The sequence below is a fragment of the Haliaeetus albicilla genome, chromosome 19, assembly GCF_947461875.1.
Source record: "Haliaeetus albicilla chromosome 19, bHalAlb1.1, whole genome shotgun sequence".
NCBI classification, from domain to species: domain Eukaryota; kingdom Metazoa; phylum Chordata; class Aves; order Accipitriformes; family Accipitridae; genus Haliaeetus; species Haliaeetus albicilla.
Window position 1 is genome coordinate 5,673,011 of NC_091501.1, and position 21,413 is coordinate 5,694,423.

The 21,413-nt window shown below is 44.3% G+C and overlaps 1 long non-coding RNA gene across 1 annotated transcript; it reads right to left on the reverse strand.

Moving 5' to 3' along the window:
• Positions 1-8,586: 8,586 nt before the first annotated feature.
• Positions 8,587-21,092, reverse strand: LOC138690066 (uncharacterized). The gene is made up of 3 exons (XR_011328858.1): positions 21,048-21,092; positions 17,351-19,603; positions 8,587-9,527 (listed from the first exon to the last, which is right to left on the reverse strand). It is a non-coding gene; the product is annotated as an uncharacterized lncRNA (long non-coding RNA).
• Positions 21,093-21,413: the final 321 nt, after the last annotated feature.

Consider the following 21,413-nt stretch of genomic DNA (forward strand, 5'->3'; position numbering starts at 1 on the left):
CACCAGATGTGGTGGGCTAGGGATGGAGAACTGACAGTTTCGATGCTCCCATCTAACACTGCACGGAGCTGGCTTTGTCGACGCAGTCCTTGAACGGAGAGAGCTTCAGGGAGCCACTAACAGCCTCTTTGGAATTGGTCCCACCCAACAGGACTGAAGAGGGGCCAAGAGACAGAGGAGTCTCTTGCAAAGTATCCTGGGCTCCTTCTGGACTAGTGACGAGCAAGAGTGTCGTGCAACGACCTGATCTCAACGGCAACGATGTTCAGCTACATCTGGAGTCAAGCTAACGGCAACCCTGACCGTAAGCACTTCTGAGCGACGTCTGCACCTGAGCGGGTTGGACACGGAGTTGCACTCTCTGCCTTGAGGACGTATCTACCACCTGCAGGGACCCACACCGTGGAGGCAGACGCCTTTGCTCGCACAGACTGGGTAAATCTCGGCCACGCAACACAGTGCCGTCCAGCCTGCCAGCCTGGGCCTACAGCGCCGTACTCGTGGAAGGGAAATCTCCGTGCCACGCTGCTCAGCTCAGCTGATCGGGGATTAACTTGTGCAGACCTGGCCCAGGGGACTCGGCACTGCGCTCCCTGGCTCTGGGGACAGTTCCCACAAGAGCAGTTGAAACAGGTCTGCTCCGGGGATGCAGCATACAAAGTCTCGGGATGTCTCTGTCACCGCGCAGGTAGCTCATAACAAACAAGATCTTTTCAGAGGTGTGATGGGACTCTTCCTCCTCTGCTGTACGGGCCTCAAACAGTCAAACGTTAGGAGCGACACTTCAGAGCAGCAATATCTTGTCACGACAGACAAGTAGAGGGAGCAAGATTCACCAGCCTTGACTACTGCTTTGGTAGATGCATCTGGCTAAGCCATACATGTGCTTACATGAACTGGAACCCAAATCCAAACACCTCTGGGGACTCGTTAACATTTAACTTGTGTCAGAGCACAAAGAGCTGTGATGTTCCCTTTGTGGCATCAGATTAGGCCCCTTAATTAGTCCCGATTAATACACAATCCCCGGGTGCCATTAGCACGTTTCTATTGGCAATTTATTCACAGCAAAGGGTCACTTGTTCTAATTGCTCAAGCTGTCTTTTTCAGAAATGTAACAGTTGCTCTTGGGTAGAAGCAGTAGTACCAAACCACAAGTAAATAAAATAAAAAATATACCAGCTTTAGCACAGAACTTGGAGTGTGATCCAAAGGTCACGGAAGTCAGTGAAACCACTACAGTTGTCTTCCAGGGGCTTTGGATCAGGCTCCCGAAGAACAAATTTTTGCTACAGTTTCAGCCTTTTGGAGAGTTTGCTCAGCTATTTCGTGTCCACTCTAATTTAACATCCATAGCGAGTGATTCTCCAGCCCTGCCCCTGCATGGAACAGCTTGGTCCCATTAATTGGAACGGTTCTCACGAGCAAGCGCTCTTTCCTACACAGGCTGCATACCAAAGTCAGCAGTGTCTAAAGAGCAGTCCAGGAGGAGGGAAGGAGTAATTCCTAGCAGGGACACTTCCCCCTAAAGCTACAGCCAGTATTGGTGCCAGTATTTCGTACTTCGTTATCACCTACATCTCTTTCTTTCTTCACCTCTTCCAAAACTGCTTCCCTCTGTGCAATTTCTTGCAGGTGCCTGCAAGAACGAGGGGAGGAACCGTGACCTTGATTTTTCCTCCTTACGTTCCAGGACATTTTACCCTTCAAAGGTTAAATACTAAGAGCTCTGCCTGCTAAGAGATCGCACTGGCAACACGCTCCCACGTCCGGAGGAGAAGGAAGGTTTCTCCCATGTTCCCCTGGCTCAGTAGCACAGCAGCCTCAAAACCAATTGGCTCCACAGACAGAAGCAATGTCAGACTCAGCACAACTTTGCTGCCTTCTGCAAAGTAGCAGTTCATTTCACGGGGGCTGAATCTGCTCCGCAGATTGTAAAATGCTGCAGTAGCTTAATCTACAAAAGTTGCGGTGAAGACCAGTCCCACTTGGAAAATAGGCAGAAAATGCAACAAACACAACTGCACCTGCACAAACACAGGAGAATTTTTCTCCCCTCCCCACCCCACCCCATCCCCCCCAAAACCCCTCCCAAATAAGAGCACAATGATTCAGAAAAAGGCTGGGCCTATTAATCAAGACTTAATTTAATATCAGCAAAATTACATCACTCACTGGCATGCTAATGAATTCGTTTCCCAAGGTTTTATGCTAAATGCTCTTTCATGACCCTGAATCTCTCCCATTCGGCATCCCGCAGATTTTTAAAGACCTCTTCATAAAAATACAACATATACTTGACGATTGAAAGACAGTGGGAGAACTTTCTTTACCGAAGGAACAGCACAACACTAGACAGCTGCCAAGGAGCTTTTAAAAAGCCAAGATTTTATTCAAAGTTGTTACTGAAATTCAGGGTGGTCCCCCTGTACCAAATTTTTGGCATTTGAGCTCCAGTCCAGTGTGCTCACCGTATGCTGCAGATCAACACCAACACAGCAGTGGCTACGCAAAGTCACCTTGCTGCTTTGGCATCCCATCCTTGGAGGAGACAAGGACCAGCTGCTTTCAGGAAATGGCACACAGCTTCTAATGACCTTGCTTTATTTTGAGTGCATGGCCCACAAGTTTCAGACGAATCTAGAAGACTGCTTGTCAGGGACCTCTGAGAAGAGCACACCAAAGCAGAACCGCTAAAGCCACCATGGCTGAGGCTGGAGACGCTCCACTGCCACCTGCGGCAGCTCCGGACCTCTCAGAAGCGCAGGCAACATCAGACTCCATCACCCCAAGGACGGGGCCAGGAGACTTTTACAGATCAGCAAGGAACACAGCAAGGGGCAAAGGAACAGCGGGATGCAAAGTCAGAGGGACTGGAAGGAGCGAGGGCAAGATCTGCCGCTGTGAAGGAGCACCCGTCTCCCGGCCAAGCAGCGCTGCTCCACAGGCACATCCATCTCTGCCTCAGCATCAGGCTCAGCTCTCCAGGAGTCTGGAAGCAGCAAACGAGGCCACAGGGCAACTCGTGCTCTTGCCAGCTACCTTGCCTATGCGTCAAGCTGAGCTGGGGTTTGCCACAAGCTGAAAGCCTCTCTCTCGGAGCTGAGCGTTGGCACTCGCTCCTGAATTTTAGTGTAAGGCCCACATCAACATCTAAATTAGAGATCTATTTCACTAAAGTCAAACTGAGCCTGAGGTAGCTTGGATAGTTGCGGGTAAAGCTTTTTAAAACAAGGATTGTTGATTTTTTTACTCACTTACCATCTCACACTTTATCTTGTCCTTCAAGCAGTTATGATTAGCCTGTAGAATATTAGCCTGGCTTGTTTACCCAAGGTTGCTTCCAAGTTTCACGTTGAGCAAGAGCAGTGCTGCCGAGGGCCTGAGCCAAACCTAGTGAAATCCCCCCCAAAAGCCGCATTGCTTTTAATGGGCTCTGCAACAGGTCTCAGCTATTTCAAGAGTAAAAGTGCTCCGTTCCTACTGCCACAGCATTGGCAGGTGGAGGACAGCACGGTGGCCAAATGGCAGGAAGATGCGGGGACGTAGCCTGGGGTATGACCAGTGGATCTCAGCAGGAATTCCTAATTCCAGTAGTTAAAACTGAGCTACTGCTCTCGAGTACAGCCTGTCAGCAGAGGAATTATCACTGTCGTGACACTAGGCCTGTTACCTCAATGAGATGTTAAAGAGTGGAGTAGCTTACATCGTACGAGCTCAGTCACTAGGCACAGAGCCTTTGTTATTTCCCTCAAGACTGTTGTAGGACAATCACATTGAACTTCCACTTTTCTTTACTGGGGGCGGGGCGGGGGGGAACAGGAAAAGCCTTTTAAGTCTAAGAACTGAGTCTTTGGTGATCATATCATAGCTTAGCAGAGGGGAAAGACCTTCTGAATCCTTCTTCCCTGTTGTCCCTCTGAAGCTGGAGTAGAAGTCCTTCCTTCCTTAGAAAGTAGACATCTGCATGGGAGACAGCCATTCCTAACGTCCCAGACACGAGCAAAACTCCAAGCAGGTTTTGCATCTTATTAGAAAGCAACAAAACCATGGAAGCGCAAACTCAGAGGAGGCTGGGCATCCCCCGAACCACGCTGCTTCCCAGAGAAACCAACCGCTTGCGTGCACAGCAAACGCAAGGTGAACCCAGTTCACCTCTCGCTGTACTCAAGTAACTCAGGCGTCATCCCAGCCATCCCAACGGGACCACGTGCGTGTGAAACAAGTCTTACAGTGTCCACATCTTAACAAATGGGGAATTACATTTTTCTCCCCGTCTTGGCCTTTACTATGGGTTACCACACTTCACCCACTGTTCTTCAGAAAAAGGGCGTGTTTATTCATCTGCTGGGTAACGTTGCCTAATGTTATCCGTCCTGCACAGGTACACGTAATCAAAGGTATCTAAACATCCTCCAGCGCATCACCGGGCAGCACAGCTAACCTCTGTCGTTCTCTCTTTGTCTCAGCCCAGCAGGAGAACCGCATCCATGGCATTTTCCTCTAGCAGGGTTGTTTGCGTTGCACTTCTGGGTCTCCTGACGCATTGAAAACGCACTTTAAGTCAAGCCCTGCACAGCATGACGACGGATGGAGTGATGTGAGTGACTAACGGCAATTCTTTAAAGGGCCCCGGCATGCGTAGCACTCGGTATGCATAAATCACTCCTAAGAGCAACTGGAATAAAGCCTGTGACTAGCAGCGCAGGATCCTAAAATGTGTCTGAAGTGCTTGGGAAGGCTTTGCGGTGACACAGCTCTCCCTGCACTGAAACACGCACAGCGATGCTCTGGAAGCCTGGTCATCCATTCCCCTTGATAGCTTTAAAATAGACCAAGACAAATTATATACTTTGCACTCAGTCTGTGCTGATGCAGAAAGAATCGTTTTCCAGAATTCTTTGTTTATTACTGTTTACAGCCTGTGTCCCACTGATGTCTGCATGGTACATCTCCCCATTGGCTTGTTGGGGGTTCTCTGCTGACATTTCCCTGGGCTTTTTTCGGCTCTGAAATCTCTGCACTAATTACACCTGCTGAAACACGAACCTTCTGCTAGTAGGGAAGGGATAAAAATAATGTTGTTGTCCTCTTCTTGTGCATGGACCCGAGTGCTATTTAGGAATCGGTCCTATTCCAAAGCGAGACTTTCATTCCTGGGCTCTGCTGTCCTTGGTACAGCCCAGCCATGGGCCAGGCTGTAGTGTTTTGGATGGGAGCTAGTACTTTTGTTGCTCTGTCTTACCTTGTAGTGGCAATTTCTTGGGAAACATCCTGGCATGCCAGAACCAGTGGGTTCATTCATCAGGTAATTCCTTAATCTCACCAAAGGGCCATGCAGCAGAACAGCAGTTCTACAGCCCTCCAGGCTGAACACCCTCTGACAGTAGCAGCGCTGCTTCAGAGGGACCCGTCCTGCCCTAGGACACAGCTCTTGCTTTGCGCTCTGCAGCAAAAAATTGGCTCTGCCTGGCATTCCAGCCCCTGGAGGAGAGGGAAGCATGGGCTATAAGGGAAACATTGACTGCACACTGAACATACTTCACTGGCCCCTTGGGAAAAGTCACTTTGCCAGTTCACAGCGTGGGGGATCAGCAGCAGGCTTACCTCTGGTCCAGTTCAGGCTCACCCCTAACTAACCACATGGAGTCGCAAAGACTTCTGCTGGCCAGCCTTTCAAACAGCATTCCCTTTTGCTGGGTTGCCTCCACTAGGAGCCTCAACTGCAGACAGCAGATGATGCTGGTGTCAGTGGCCCAGACCCCAGCTGGGCTCAATTACATTTGTAGGTGACCTGCACCGCTGATGCTCGGGCCCAAGTGCCTCGCGTTAGGCATTGAGATGAGGACATCACACTGCCTGCAGGACTGAAAGGTTTAACTCTTCTGAGAGGAAGCATGTGGCAGAAGGAACGCTAACGTTTCTCGTGCTATGGGTGACCCTGCAACAACAGCAGCTCTGACCTTCTCGAGTAAGTTTGCTTTACGTTTCACCTCCCTCGCACACGGACCGACAGCTTTTCTTTCTAGCTCTGCATCGGTTTTTCCCCCGTTACGTACTCCCAACGCAGTACCTTTTCCCCTTTGGCGCTCCTCGGCTGCACTGAGAGGCTCCTGCCCCCCGCGGTCCTCTTCCCCCCCCAGGCCCCCCTGGCCCTCGAGCAGAGCAGCCCCGCAGAGCTGCAGGGCCACGGCCGCAGCCCCCGCCGCGAAGGCACCGCTCGCTGCTGGAGCGACGCTGCTCTCTGCTGGGCGACCAGCGCCTGTGCGGGCTGCTGCCTCGCTGCTCCAGCCTGCTGCCTTCTTCGCCTTTTTTCTTTTTTTTTGCGGGGGGGTAGTTTGCGGGAGTCAACGTGCCTAGGCGGGGATAGTCTCTTCTTAGCGTTTTACCGAGTCAAGTCACGCTTGTGTTTGAGAGGCAACGGGCCACAGAGCATTCACACAAACAGACACCTACAATCCCCTTCTGACCGTTGCGTGCCCAGCAGGAGAGGTCAAAAGCAGTTTTCGCCACGTACAAATATTCAGCCTTGTGCACAGCTCCAGCGTGCTGCCGGTTTACCTCCCTTACCTATGCACGCGCAGGACACAAATGGTCCAACCTCCTTTCTTGCCCCAAGGGCTTTATTCACTTGTTCTCGGAGGCTTCATCCCCTCTTGGCTCCCATCACAAGCAGGACCAGGTCTCTGACTGCCTCCCAGCTGGGTTTCTGCTCCATCCAGACAGCCTTCGGGCCACCTCCTCCAACAGCCCCCGCCACCTAGTTGGTTTCAACATTTCAGGGCTCAAGTAGTGTCCTGAGGCAAGGCAGGAGCCCCCAGACCTTTCTCACTGCTGCCCACCAGCCCTGAGCATCTCCAGTGGCTTCTGAGGGGGTCAGCCTCTCGGGTGCCCACTAATACTTGCTGTCAGTTATGCTGTTACAGTTGGATCTGGTCGCCGAATAAGATGTCTGCCTTTCAAGCACCTCAGGCCTTTCATGGTTTCTACACATCCCAGAAAAACTCTCCAGTTTTCCCCTCATTGCTGGTTTCAGGAGACACCCCGGAGATTTGAGTGTTTCCCATTTTCCCCAGCCATTCCCTGGATGAGGTACCGCACAGGCCAGGTCCAGGAGAAGATGAGATTTCCACGTCTCCATGGGAAGAGTCTTGTGACTCTTGCTCTTACCCTCACCCCTGATTTCACTGCACCGGAGTCCTGCCTGCAGCCAGTCCCTGTGCAGTGGGGGGGTTGCAGCACAAAGCCCCCGCGTCCCCGTGCCTGGTTCCCTTTCCCTGCCCAGAAAGCCACTCTCCTCTGTATCCTCAGTCAAGCTGTCATTGCTCAAAGCCTCTGCTCCAGACACCTGAAGTGTGTCCCCTGCAGAGAAAGAGTCCAGGATTTTGCTGACAATGGTGGGTATCAAAGGAAGAACTTGCAGAGCCTGCAAATATCCTGAAGTGACTGCCGCTTAAATGGTTTTTTTCCACGATGTCTGTCCCACGCCCCTTCCCTGGCATCTGCACCCCACACCCAGCTGCAGGGCTCTGGTCCCCTTTTACAAACTCAGATGTCCCCAGTGTGCCCCTGATTTTCCCATTTCCCCTCACAGGCCGTGAAGTCAGCCACGTGCCTTCGAACCACTTGATGCTCTCTGGTGTTTGTTTGCCACCTTTCCACCTGGCTGCCATTTGGTGCTTTTCATCCACAGCACATCTTTCTTACTGAGACTCCTCAGGAGTGGAGCAAGCAGGCTTTGTTCTCTCCAATCTTCACACTGTGCCACCTGCTGACCCAATCTCTCCAGTCCTTGGGAAATGCCACAAGATCCTCCCCTTGGAAGTACCTCAGGAAAGGAGATCTTTCCAGGCAGTAATGGCTGGTCACTATGGGTGATTTCATGAAAACATCTTGGCTCCTACTGCTCAGCTGGGGTTCAGCAAGTCATGGTCTTCCACTGGAGTCTGATGGGTCCCATAACACTGTGGGAACATGCTGGGATCTCTCCTATCTTTGCCACCGCTGTGAAAGGGCATCTCCTGCCCAAGGCTGCAGCTGGAGAGTTGGGACCCTGGAGAGAGGACTGCCGGTGCCCGGGGGAAGCCCAGCCCCACCACCTCGTCATCCTCTTCAGGTCCCCGAGACAAGCAAGAGCTGGTGGATCCCTTGCAGCCGTGACACTCCTGCAATTTTATCAGCTGGAGGATGTGAATGCAAGAAGGAAAACCTCTAATGCTAAATTGAGGACCAAAGTGATCCCAGGCTGGACGTAAGGGAAACACTGAAATACCTCTTACCTCTACCATTGAGCCTTTCCCTGGTCACAGTGGAGAGTAAACAAGCCTTTTGCCCAAATTCAACCTTTTCTTATGAACAAAAGTTGGTCACATAATCCACACGTTTTCTTGGGCAAAACAAGGTTAAATCTGGATTTTTTTTTTGTGCACTGGAGTTTTTTTCTCAGACTGGACCTCTGCAGAGCTGTCCGGTCTGTCCAAACAGTTTGGGAGCAGTGACGAGTTTAACACTTGCCCTTAGAGTCAGAAGAGACTCATGCTTAGACACAGACATCACTGGGATATGGGGAGAAGTGACACTCTCAAGCAAGATAAAAAATAGCTGTTTACTCAGTCAGATCTCAGTGCGTGAAAAACTCCCTCCAAGTCCTTGCAATGTTTGGATTTTTGCTAAAAGCCACAGAAAAACCACGCAAGAGTGCTGCTGCCAGGGCTTTCTGTACAGGTGCACTGGCAGCTGTTCAACCCAGAAAGTGGGCACTGCTGGAATTAATGTTGTGAAATGAAAAGAAACACAGACACAGACATCCCTCCGAGCCAAAAAAGCGTTGACTACAGCTCAGAGCACGTGCACGCACAGAGCTGCGGGCCAGCTTGCACGGTTTGGCATCCCTGCTGCTCCAACCCCGATGGAGCTGCGAACACGATGGGAGAATTCGCAGGAGGATCTATCCTGTTGCATTTGAACGGGGAATGAAATCAGGGATTATTTGTTTTTTCCTACTTAAACGCAAAAACTCATTGCCAAGCTATAACTGGAAACAGTAACAGGTTGTGAGGCTTTTAAAGAGGAGAAAAAAAAGCTGTTTGGCTAACGTGAGTAATGTTTCTCGGCATTTGTAATGAAGTTCAGCTACTGATTGTTTCTCCATGTAGAAAAGAGTAATTTCCACTGAAGAAGCGCAGGGAGCAGCATTTCAACAAACAACACTTCATCGGCATCACTAACACGCTCTCGCTTTTCTGCTCACCTCCAAACCCCTCTCCTTCGCCTTCCTTTATTGCAGACATAAGAGGTGATAAATCCTTGTTCTCCGGCCAATGTAAAACGCGTTGGGGCTGCGCTTCTTGGGCAGAGAAACTTCTGTGAGGTGGCAGAAAGGAGGGAGAGGGCAGAGAGGGAGATCCAGCCCCTTGCTAGACTGCCTGCTGGCGATGTGCGGGCTCCTCACCACGTCACCCAGCCTCAACGGTGGTCCCAAGAGCCTCTGAAACATGCTTACCACTACAAACTCCTCTCGGCTTTCCCTAGGGAAGGAGTACCGGGACATCATTAGAACAAAAGCCCTTTGCTTGAGCATTCAAGGCTAAGAACTGTTTTTTGTAGGATTCCACCTAAGTGGTTCAGCCAAGACCAACAAGCCTGTGGCATAAGGAAGGCTGGAGTTTCTGATTCCCAGCCCCTCGTGTCTATTTTTAGCTCTGAAATCAGATAATAAAAATCAAAACCAACCAGGCAAACACAGAACCTGCTGAAAAATAGCAGTTGTGTACTTTTGGCTTTCTTCCACAGGTAGCTACCTTTAAGTAATAATAACAACAAAAAAGACACAGAGAGAATAAATGAGTGAATAACTATTTTTTACAGGCTTGTCCTCTGGGCGGTTAGGAAACCTTCACATTTTCACATCACGCTCCTGAGGAGTGACTGTCCACCCAAAGGCAGATGCTGGGATTTCTTCAGATCTTCAGATGCCTCTTATCCCCTGATGTACCTACACTAGTTTTCAGGAAGCAGTAAGAGTACCAGCCTGCTTGTTCTTTTTAAGTTTATTTTAACCCATTCAGCAGCAGGATGAAAACTTTTGAGTTCCCAGTAAATTACAGTAATGGCAAAACAAAATAATTTGAGATTCATCAAGCTGAAGGCTTGACATTTTTATTCCAAATTTTAGATGGCAACAAACAATCCTTAGCACATGTTACCCCTGGTAATAAGATCATCTTTGGGTAACCAAGAACCAACTTTCAGTACTTCAAAAATAAGAGAAAGAGAGAAAAAAATTACATTTTTATTGTCGAACTTGCACAGGAAAGCATATTCCTGGGCAACAAATTGGCCCAAAGCAATGACAAACCAATGATAAAATGAATAAACAAATATTTGCAAAATTTCAAGGGAAAATCCACTTTTTCATACATATCTAATTAGGTTAGTCTATTTTAGTATGTATCCTGTGGAAAAAAAAAAATTTGATCACATTGTCAAAAAATGTGTCATCATACAAATGTATCAAGAAGCTTCTTTAATTTTTTAATGCTAGATTATTTTAGGGGTTTGAGCATGAGAGAGTGAATCTTTTGATGTTATTTATAGTTTAGTAGTGCCCAAAGTGCATTGGAGGTCATAAAAACATAGCAGGATGCAAACATTTATTTTAAGCTATCTTGCTTTGAAGACTTTACAGAGCACCCAGAAATGGCTGGGTGCCTTTTTTCATTGCAGAATAATAGTAGCATCTGTAGAGAGGCTAGAACACAGCTATAATGAATCACTTTGAAACTGGACAACAGCATGGATTTCAGTACAGAAAAAAACCTCAGAGACATTTTTATGGCTTAGAGGACAAACTGAACTAGCCCAGAGACAATGTTTTTATAGACTCTATTATCTTTCAGACTTGACCTAAAAGCTCCATAAGAAGCAAAGTTATTTAAAATAATTTGATTTTTAAGTTATGTCCATAAACTATAACTTTGTCACAGGCAGTGGCAAAGTGACAAGTAGTACTGTTCGCACTGTCGTCGCTAAATATTTTGTAAAATGAGGTAAGTCCTCATTTTAATACCAGCACTTGAGTCCATCTATTAAAACTAATCCCTAAAGTGAAAAACAAATAACCACAAGCTTTGAAGTGATTGATTAATTAATTTGGGCAATTTCCTGGAAATCGGGATAATAGACATAGAGTAACTTTTTTCAAAATTTGAAATGTGTTTTGAAAAAAAGGTAAATTTTTAACTGCTAAAATTATGTGTATAGATAATATGAAATAAAAACTTAAGACATTGGCAGCTTTTAAGGAGCGATCGATTGAATGTTACAAAAATGAGAGGAGCAGAGGTGTATCAAGGCTCCTTACAAAGGATTCCTTATGCATTTTTAGGGTGTTTTTAACAAGCCTTTGGGATTCTCTCTCTTCAGAACATCTTTTCTGTTAAATTCTGCCAGAGGGCTTTAGGGAACTAGCGTTGCCATCCGGGTCTGTAGGATTCTTTCCCATGAAAGACATTTGAAGAAAATGATTGCCAGCAATATTGAGAAATTTGCTGTCTCTGATCAAAGCTGTTTCTCGAGGCCAGCCACAGTTTGCTGACCTACTTTGGACAAGGATTTATTCCGACATCCCAGGCTACAGCCCACCCCCTCTGAGGCTGCCGGGAGAGCCTGACATGCAGCTGCTGACGGGACAGTGATTAATTTGATTGTCACCAGCACAGTTCTGAAGATAAGGCTTGTGCAGGAGGCACATAAAAGGAAACTCAGCGCAGCCACTTGGGTTTTGCTGCTAAGAGAGTGAGGGAAGCAGAAAAACAAATCCCAGCGCTATTTAAGACTTCAGCCAGCCGAAGGCAAGGCCAGCCTCTCCAGCACAGCAGCGCTGTTTGTACTGGTCTGCTGTCACGGGTTGGGTATGGCATGGTATAACCGGCCTGGGGACGATCACTGGTAATAGGTGGTTGGTCCCTCAGTGGGTGTGAAGCCACCGTGCCTCACCCAGAGCACCAAGAAGACAGCGGGATCAACAGAGGGAGTGCGTCACGGGGGTGTCCTTCTGCCTCACCAGTCAACCAGCTGGTTCTTCAAACCACTTTGACTATTTACACTGGTAGACACCGTGAAGGTGCACGGCAGAGCCACAGGGCAAAACCAGGAGGTTGCAAAGTGGGGTTTTCAGATTATGATGAGCTACACTCTGTGCACGTAAGCCTGACCCCATGACCTAGGCAAGAAAACCTGTGGGTCAAATGGTCAGCCACTGTCAACTGGAAGTAATTTCCCTTGCTATCTACGGAGGTGTGCGGGTGAAATTATTACAAGACTGCAACTACTTTGTGGCAACCACAGTGACAGTACAAGGGATACTGCTATAATTCGTAAAGTCTAATACAGGCATTTATGATATTGAATCACAGGACCTGATTCCCTATTATCTTGCTCCTTTTGTCATCATTTCAAGCCGCTCCAAAGAGACTGTGCGATGTTGCAAAGCCATCTCTCCAACTAATCTACCAGTAATGTTTACTCTTGTTTTGCACATCACTGTCAAACTGGAATGCGACAGAGACACTTTCCCACCATTTTATGCCTTCCAACTTCGTAGCACAAAGCTGCTTGTCCACAGACATATCTGAAGGAGATATCATGCAGGAGGTAAGATGAGGTTTCAAGACCCTACACTGAGGAATGGAAGACTCCTAAAACCATGCCAGTCCAAATCCCAAGATGATAGTCACATGTGCAGTAAATGCTCCTCCTACAGAACAATCAGGCAACATTATACATGTTTCAACTGAAGTTGAAAAAAACAGCTCAGTAGCAAAGCGTTCAGGATAAAAACGTTCTCCAGTGGCACCTACTTGGAGTGCTCACCTGAGCGAAGGTGTGAGCCTAGCCCTTTGGGTAAAACCTAGTCTGTGGCAGAGTCTTATGCCAGAGGTTGTGTCAAGATAAAAATGGGAAATGGTGCAAGAAGTTTTGAAAATTATAATGAATTACACATTCTTACAACAAATATAGCAGAAATTTTTTTGCCAGGGATTTTTTCAGCCAACAGGAAAAAATGAAGGAATAATATCATGTTTTCATGAAAATACCTGAAAGGATGAAACATGAAATCTAGTCTAATCTAGCCTATTTGTTAAAGAAGATCAGGCTTAATTTCAAGTATATGAACATATATGACACTATGATAGAGCTAGTCAATACCATTTATCTTTTTTCTTGTAGCTCTGAATGAGAATTGTCTGCAATTGTTTGCAGGCAAGAAGAGGTTGGTTGTTCACCTCTGGTTCAGATGAGAATTTGGCTTCGTCTTGAAATTCGAAGGGAAAAATATAATGCTTTTCTTGGCAAATTATTATTAGAAATCAGAAATTATTTTCCAAGTAGGGATTTTCAGGATTCTTTTCACTGGAAATCTTGGGTTTCTCAAGAAGCAATGCTTATACAAGCAATGATGTCTTGAACAAAGACTCTTTAACAGTGCTGTGTAAGTTTTCCAACCATTATTCATTCTATTAAAAAGAATTTGGCATTTATAGAAGCTCCATCTCCCCTGGCTGGCACTGTTTCCTTATTACAGATTAATTCCCTGCCAAAAAATGGTTTGTTTTTATCTGATGATCCAAAGCAGTTCCTTTGATAGAACAGTAAAAGAATTTAATCATTTATTTATTAAAGTAACCCACGATTTGGAAGAGGAAAAAGAAGTAGGCAACTGGTTTCTTGTGAGGCTTCAGAGGTGAAGTACATTGTTATAATAACCAGATACTTGGAGTTTGCTCAAGTTTATACTATTTATACATTAAGATCTAATTAAATCTTTTAATTTTAAAGAAAATCTGTTGGCTGATTTCCCAAAAGCATGTAAAGCTCCTATGGACAAACCAGGTAGTGGGAATGCTTCCAAGTTTTTTCCTTACAGCAATATCATTTGGGGAATGCAAACTTAGCTGTGGGAAAATATTCACAACTGAAAGTTAAGGTCAGTGTCCAGTAATATGTAACCATAAATATGATAACAGATATAAGCTGAAAGGTGTGCATTACCTCCCTGATTTTATTTAATTATGCATGTAGTGCTATGTTTGTGTTCTGTCAAGTAGAGTTTGGTAGTCATGCAATGTGGACTCTCTCCAAAGTTTGAATACATCTCTAACTCCAATAAACAGTCTTACATTTTCCTGCAGTCTGGTATCCCCCCACAGAACAGCTATTGAATATGACCTGCCTCCAATTAACATGTCGCTCTGAATCATAGCCTCACAGTAAGGATCCAGTGAGCTCAGCTTTTATGGAGCTGAAGCCATCCTGCAGACAACACTGAGATTTGGCCAACATAAAAAATGGGCAATGAAGGCTAAGGGTGGAGTTTAGTATTTCACATTACTGCCATCTGCTATAACATAGGAATCAAAGACCATAAACAAAACTCTGTAAGTGGACTGCTAATTCCCAGAGCACTGATAAGGGTGCTGTGATCCAAACTAATCACTTGCACAGTGATCCATTACTTATGAGAAATGTAAAATAGATGGCATAAGTAAACCAAAGCTTTGGTTCTAACTCTACTCTGTTTTTCAGATTAAGCTATTGCTTCCTTGTCACATGTTCTATAATCTTTCCTTGTACTATGCCTGTTAATGATTTCTACATCTTGTGTATTTTCTCAGTCTGCTAAATTGTTTTTCAAGTGTGATGCAAACTTCCAAAGTAATTAGAAGGTTCAGTCTGCATAGAGAGACAGAAACAAAAGGAACACCACCACAATTTTGAAAGAGAAGGCAGGATATTTATATATCCTGGTAACACCCAAAAGGACATATAAGGTTCATGAGCTCATTACACTGGGCATTAAGCAAATAAAAATGAGATAAGCTGTTTCCCAAAAGGTTTGCAATCTCAGACATCTGAGGGTTGGAATGAACCGATAAGCCAATCCCCATTTCTCTTCAGGCTTAAAACTATTTGGCAGTGGTCTACTTCTTGCTCTACTTTCGAGAGATTAGAATCACAGAGAAATGGAGCAGATACTAATTAAACTGTTTCCTTTTTTACGTCATTTTCAGTTCCTAACCTCCTTTTGCATCTGTCTTTACTGCATAATATTATAATCCTTATTCTCCTACGTATTTCCTCCTTCCTGGCACACAAAGTTCCTTTCATCCAGGCTCCATCCTATGGTGTCTTTCTAATTCTTTTCTCAGTACAGTTAAGCTAACGAGAGTTTCACTGCACTTCATGGAATGATCTGTTTCACAAGCAGGGTCCTATCTTCAGCTATAGGTATTTTAATAATGAACAGATAAGTACCCACTACACAGAAGTTCCCACAACATGGGTGACAGCTGATCTAAGCACCCACAAGCAGGTTTCTGCTGTCTGGGAAATACTGCTTTGTTTGACAAACCTAGGGTTACAGTAAAAACTGTCAGATCGTGTAAAATGAAATCACTCCTATTATGATAAATCTAAGTTCTGTGCACGTGTTTTGTTAAAACAAGGGTTGAATCATTTAGCCCAGCCTCAAAAGATTTCCTGCGATACTGGCACACCATTGCTCTATGGAAAGTTTACAGAGCCGTTATTTTCTTAGTCTTTTTCTAAATACATTGCAAAACAAAAATACTCCACAAAACACCCTCCTCCAGCATGTTCTCCACAAAGCCAATTCACCTGAAGTGTTCAAAATGCTGCAATAGGAAGCGATGATGATGTACTGCAAAACTCCAAGGAACTATAACCAGGTAAGAGCTTCTTTTTGTGGGTACACGCAACTGAGGAACCGTAGTAGCAGTCTGTAATAATTGTCACTTCTGATCACCATGGGAACCAAACAGAGGTCTACTTTGCAGAAAACAGATCAGCAGTGACTCACCGACTGCTTGGGAAGCATGATTATTGAGACTCACTAGACTTGTGTGGGTGACAGGGAACAATACGCTAGTGATGCCATTTCAACCATAGTCCAATACAGCAGAGTCTCCTCTGCTAGACATGCAGGATGAAATCAAGTAAATCAGTACTTTGCCTTTGTGTTCATTAGAGAAAAATTTCACCTTTACGTTTTTCTGCATCTTCAGCCTTGTGGGGGGCTCTTTGCTATGAGAGGATTTCACTTCTAGTGAATAAAGTCCTAACTGAGCTTACAATGGACTTTACCAGGTCTTCTGCAACCCTTTTAGTGACAGACTTAACCCTTGAGTGAAACAGAGGTTTAAAGCTATGTCACATCCTCTGAACTACACTGTGATGTGGATGGCACACACCAGATGGGGAGTACCTCCATCTGGAATACCCAGCTACTGAGAAGTTGAGTCCTTACAACTAAGCTCCAGGTTCTGCATTAAGAAGAAAGCAAAATAAATGCACTGTCTCATCAGTGTAATTCAAAGGAGCAGCTGCCTTCGAGGTGAAATAGTTTGTACCACCAGACCAAAATTTGTAATCCAACAAGATATTTGGATTGTTTCCCAGCTAAGCACAAACTGTAGTTTCAACCCTATGCTTTGATACTGCAGAATTTTTCAAGATTCAAATGTCTGAGTTATGTGAATTCAAGCACAGTATTTCTGGACTGTCAAAGAATGTCAAATCGGAGAGTCTGAGATTATAAAGCCTGAATCCACTGTCATTGCTAAACTATTTTCACTAGCTCCTCAGCTCTGGCTGGAGAAAGAGTGACAACTGCCAAGGAAATGGTATTACAGCCCCAACATTTAAATGTTTCATCTTTACAAATGGTAATTCCAAATGTTTTGACAAAACCAAAGTATATTCCTTAATAATAACTCTGCCATTCAATGGCTCCTTGTGTTCTGTTCTCAATTCTTACATTGAACCATCATTTGAGTGCTTGAATATCCTCCAAGGATGCCATCAAATGCACAGCTGGCAGCTGGCATATAGGGTTTCTTTTGTGTGCTTGCTCCTAAGAGGAATATCCATAGATTGTATGTTTTGAAAGAGCAGATATACTCATTTCTCCATTAAATGTCCTGTGCTTTTATTAACAAAGGCTTAAGAAATGCTGCTCAGCATAGAGGAATTTTGATGAGCAGAAAATCAGTTCCCTAAGTGGAATTTGGCCAAGACGGAATACAGTGTCCTGTCACACAGTTTCTAGATCTGTGGGTCTTTGGGAAAACAAAAGACAAGAATCTGCAAATCTAAGACAAGGGCATGGCCCTATCTCTTCAGTCTGATGGGTACAGGCCTGCATGGCATAAATGAATGTATATCTATTGCAGAGGCTCCAGTCCATGATACTGAAACATTCGTCAGTTGAACAGTAAGCTTTTGAGATGAAAAGATGCAGAGGAACAAAAATATTAAGAAACCACCATACCTCCCACACATTCAGAGGATGAATCATTAAGAGGCCAATTCTGCAAAGTGCTCCACACTTCTCTGCAGCTCTGCACAGGAAAAATTAAGCAATGACGTAAAACAAGAAAAAGTACCCTTTCAACTGTCCCACGACCAACTGCTAGGAGCTTTTCGTTAAAGATTACCTCTTTCTTCCCTCAGCCTACACATGGGGGTTCAGATGTCAGTAGCAGAACAAGTGGTGTTCAAATTTAGCCCTGTCCACCTTTTTGATGGTTCTTCCCAGCAGTTGAGGGATAGAAGTGGACAAATAACTGGGGAGATTACTGGCATCTGTTGTTGGCTTTTCGAGCACTAGCTGAACTACGATGTATCCTAGGATGCCTGGTGTTTTTTCTGCTTTGGGAAAGACAATCATGATCAGGTCAGACATGGGCCTAATTGCTTTGTGATAAATAAACTTGTGCTGTGCAAACCATTTAGACCATTTGTGGAACATGTAATGTGGAAACTATACACTTATGGTAAGGTAAGCAGGTGGGAAGCAAACCTGCATGTTTATTACCCAGTGCTATTGGAGTTCTCATCAGCTTGGCTTGCAAGAACAAGACTGCAGATGTCATCTACAGACATTCATTCATACTGAGATATTTTAACACCACCTCTTAATCTTCAGGCTTATTTCATCTTGGTTCTAGGTTGAAGGGGTCAACCATGAGATGTGTTTTTGTCTTTGAGAGCTGGAAGCCTGAAATCATTGGTAACCCAAGTAGCAGATTTCTACAGAATAGCAGTAAATAATGTCAAAAATACTTAAAAGAGGACAAGCAAGGAATATTTTTAAATACTTCTTTTTATGGGCCTCACACCAAACAAACTACCACCACAGCCAGAGCTGCAAGTTACTGGAAATCATAGTCAGTGGTTGTTCATTGGTCTTAATAGATATCGGTGAAATGGGCAGGAATTTCATGGTTCACAGTGTTTTACTTCTTCATGTCCAAATTTTCTGCTTTACTTTTCTCTTTTAGTTTTAAAAGTGGTCATTAATCTACGGTGATACATTAATGTGGTGTGGGCTGGGTTTTTTTGGGTTTGGGTTTTTTTTTAAGTGTATGGCATACTTTGTCCTATTAAAATAAGTTTGACTGAAGAATTATGCAAAAGGCTTTAATAATTTAAATACGTGTTCAGCCATATGGAAACGTACAATCTGTTTTATGTTCTTTGGGAAACCTACAGTTGTTATAAACTTAATTATTTTAAAACCTCCCATCCGTTATTTAATACAACAATTTGCTAAAGTAATAATAACACTCATTCTGTTATAATTTTCCATCCTAGAGATGCTTAGAGATGAATCAGGGATACAAAACTCTAATAGTGATCAAAAATCCTCTACAATTCAGGAGGATGTAGCACTGGAGTTTAGTCCCACTATCTCTGAAAATACTATCACTTCACCCTTACACAAGGAAATGTCATTATAATATTACACAGAATGGAAGACATAACATAATAGTTTGGTTCATTAGTATTTTTCTCCATGTAATGCTTTATAAAAGAGATAAAGCTGAAGAAAATAAAAACAGACACGTAAATATTACGATGAAGTACATTGTTCTTATTTAAATAAATTTACTTGAGCAATGTCTTCCTAAAGGTGAAAATTAAACACTAATATTTGTCTCACTGTATAAAAGTGACAGTAGTAATTATAAAGAACCCAATGGTCTTACGCTTATTTCACCCTATTCTTAAGTTTTCACAGCAAAAATATTAAAATTTGCAATATTACCAAAAGGATGCAAACCTGTCAAATATATTACTCTGAAGTAAATTAACAATTAATTTATAGGAACCTACCATAGGAACTATCAAGTGGACAGTAGTAATGGTTCTCTATATAAAATCTATCAAAAATTGTTGGAGAAAATATATGAAGCGTAGCTGATAGCTGATGAAATCTGCAATATGGCCACAGAGAAATAAGTTGCAGATCATCAAAGTTAGCTCTTGTGCAGAAACATCCACCATGAGTTCATTAATTTCATTTTTCACTGGAGAACAGCAGGAGGTTTCCATAATGCAACTGCCATAGGAAACTCATTCAACACTGTACTTCAAGCTTTACCCGTAGTTGGAACTTGCAACAGTTTAGATTTTTTGGTGCTCTGATCTCTCTTGCTCTCCGGAAGGCTACGTAAATATAAAAATCTTCACCACAAAGACAGCTCTCTCTAAAGCACTGGCAACTGGTCTTAGTAGAAGACTGTTCAAAAAAAGAAAGGAACAAACAGATTTAGCTGGAGTGGTAAAACAACATTGGTAAAGCAATACAGTAACACTCTATACATAAACCAGAGAACTAGGTCATCGTTAGAAGCTGAGAGATTTGTAGCCTATGACCTGCAGACACACAGGCACATAAACTCGTGGAGCTCAGAGGACCCTTTGCAGATTTAAAGGTGCTTATCTGTGTAAGTCTTTTTTAGCGTGTCAGCAGCCAAGCCCTGATCTTGCACCAGTGAAAACAAAGTGCACTTTCAACTATTCTGAATAGCCAAAAATGTCAAGTGATTGATTCTACCCAACCACAGGCATTTAACTAAAGCACCTAGACACAGACCCAATTAACCCAGGCTCTGTTCATCAACTACAGATGGAAAGCTGCAACCTCAAGAAGGTGCTTCAGTCTTGCCCAGGTCAAGGGTGACAGTGTTCCTAGCTTACACGTCTCAGCTGGGTTACTGAAATTAGTATAATGAAATTAGATGACCAACTGAAGGTCTCCCTGTATGACAGTGCTCCTAGCAACGTCCATGGAGCTTTAACCATTCACGTGATTAAAGATAATCAGTGTATGTCTGTTCTGTTTTACTAGGCCTGCCTCCAGCACTGGGACCAGCCATAACTGTTTCTGGCTCTTCACCTAAATTAGGAAAGGGTTCTGCTTCCTACGGCAATTGTTGGCAGCTTTATAATTTCCCCCTCCCCACTAGCTAGACATCAAAACAGTCCCCTTCCAAAATTTAGCAATGTTTATTTAGTTCAAATTCTGAATGGAAATTTAGCTTGTTTTATTTTTCTTCAGTTGTGAACTCGTAAAGGACTTTATTTTAGTTAGTTAATTGAAACTCTTAAGTCAGGAATAGAGCCTATAAATCTTCACTACCCTATTCTGGCTGGTGGAGAACAAAGCCCCCCCCAGGTTCTCCCATAGCAAGAGGAAAGCTCCAGTACGTTACTTAGTGGGTGCCTCACTTTGGTCCTCAAGATCCTCCCCAAAATGGAGAAGATGTTTTCTAACTGCAAACTACTCCTTCCTGGGAAAAGCTTTGTCTCTACAGATGCTGGTCTATGCACTGCTGATGCACCTCACCTCTCATGGGAGGTCTCAGTACCACTGCAGGATTAGCTGTGGTGTGGTTGAAGGTGAATACAAGGACATTTGATTTTTATTCATTCCTAAATGGAGTAATACGGAGTTTCCTTGCTTCTCACTTCTCACCGAGAAGGTGACTTTACCCACTTTCTAAATTATATCTGCACCACTGAGAACTGGCCCCTGGCCCAGCCTTTACAAGAGTTACACTGCAGCTGGAGAAGTAACTGGGCGATTCCCAGACTACCTGAGAGCAGCACAGGGAGCACTGCCACCTTGTTTCTGTTCAAATACATGTCAAGCATATAACTTTAATTAAGACATACTGTACCTCCAGCTGTTTGCATCTTGATGTGTTTATTTCCTTCTAATCTTAATGAGAAAAAAAAAGATAGAGATGGTTAAAACACTGTGACATATCACTAATTTAGAACACCATTTAAAAAAAACCATGCAAGAAAGGTACTACTCTTCCAAAACCAGTTACTATTATTTTGGTTAATAATGTTATTTTTCTTCATTTTTTTGTTTTGCAGTGAATTTTGGAAGCACCAGCCAGTGACTAAACTCTGTGCTGTACGTATATGACAGTAGCATTTTGTTGTATTAAATCTAAACAATATTACATGATTTCATAACTGTATGTTTATGACTTGTCTATTAAGTACCTATAAAGCTAATGCTTTTTCCCACTGTT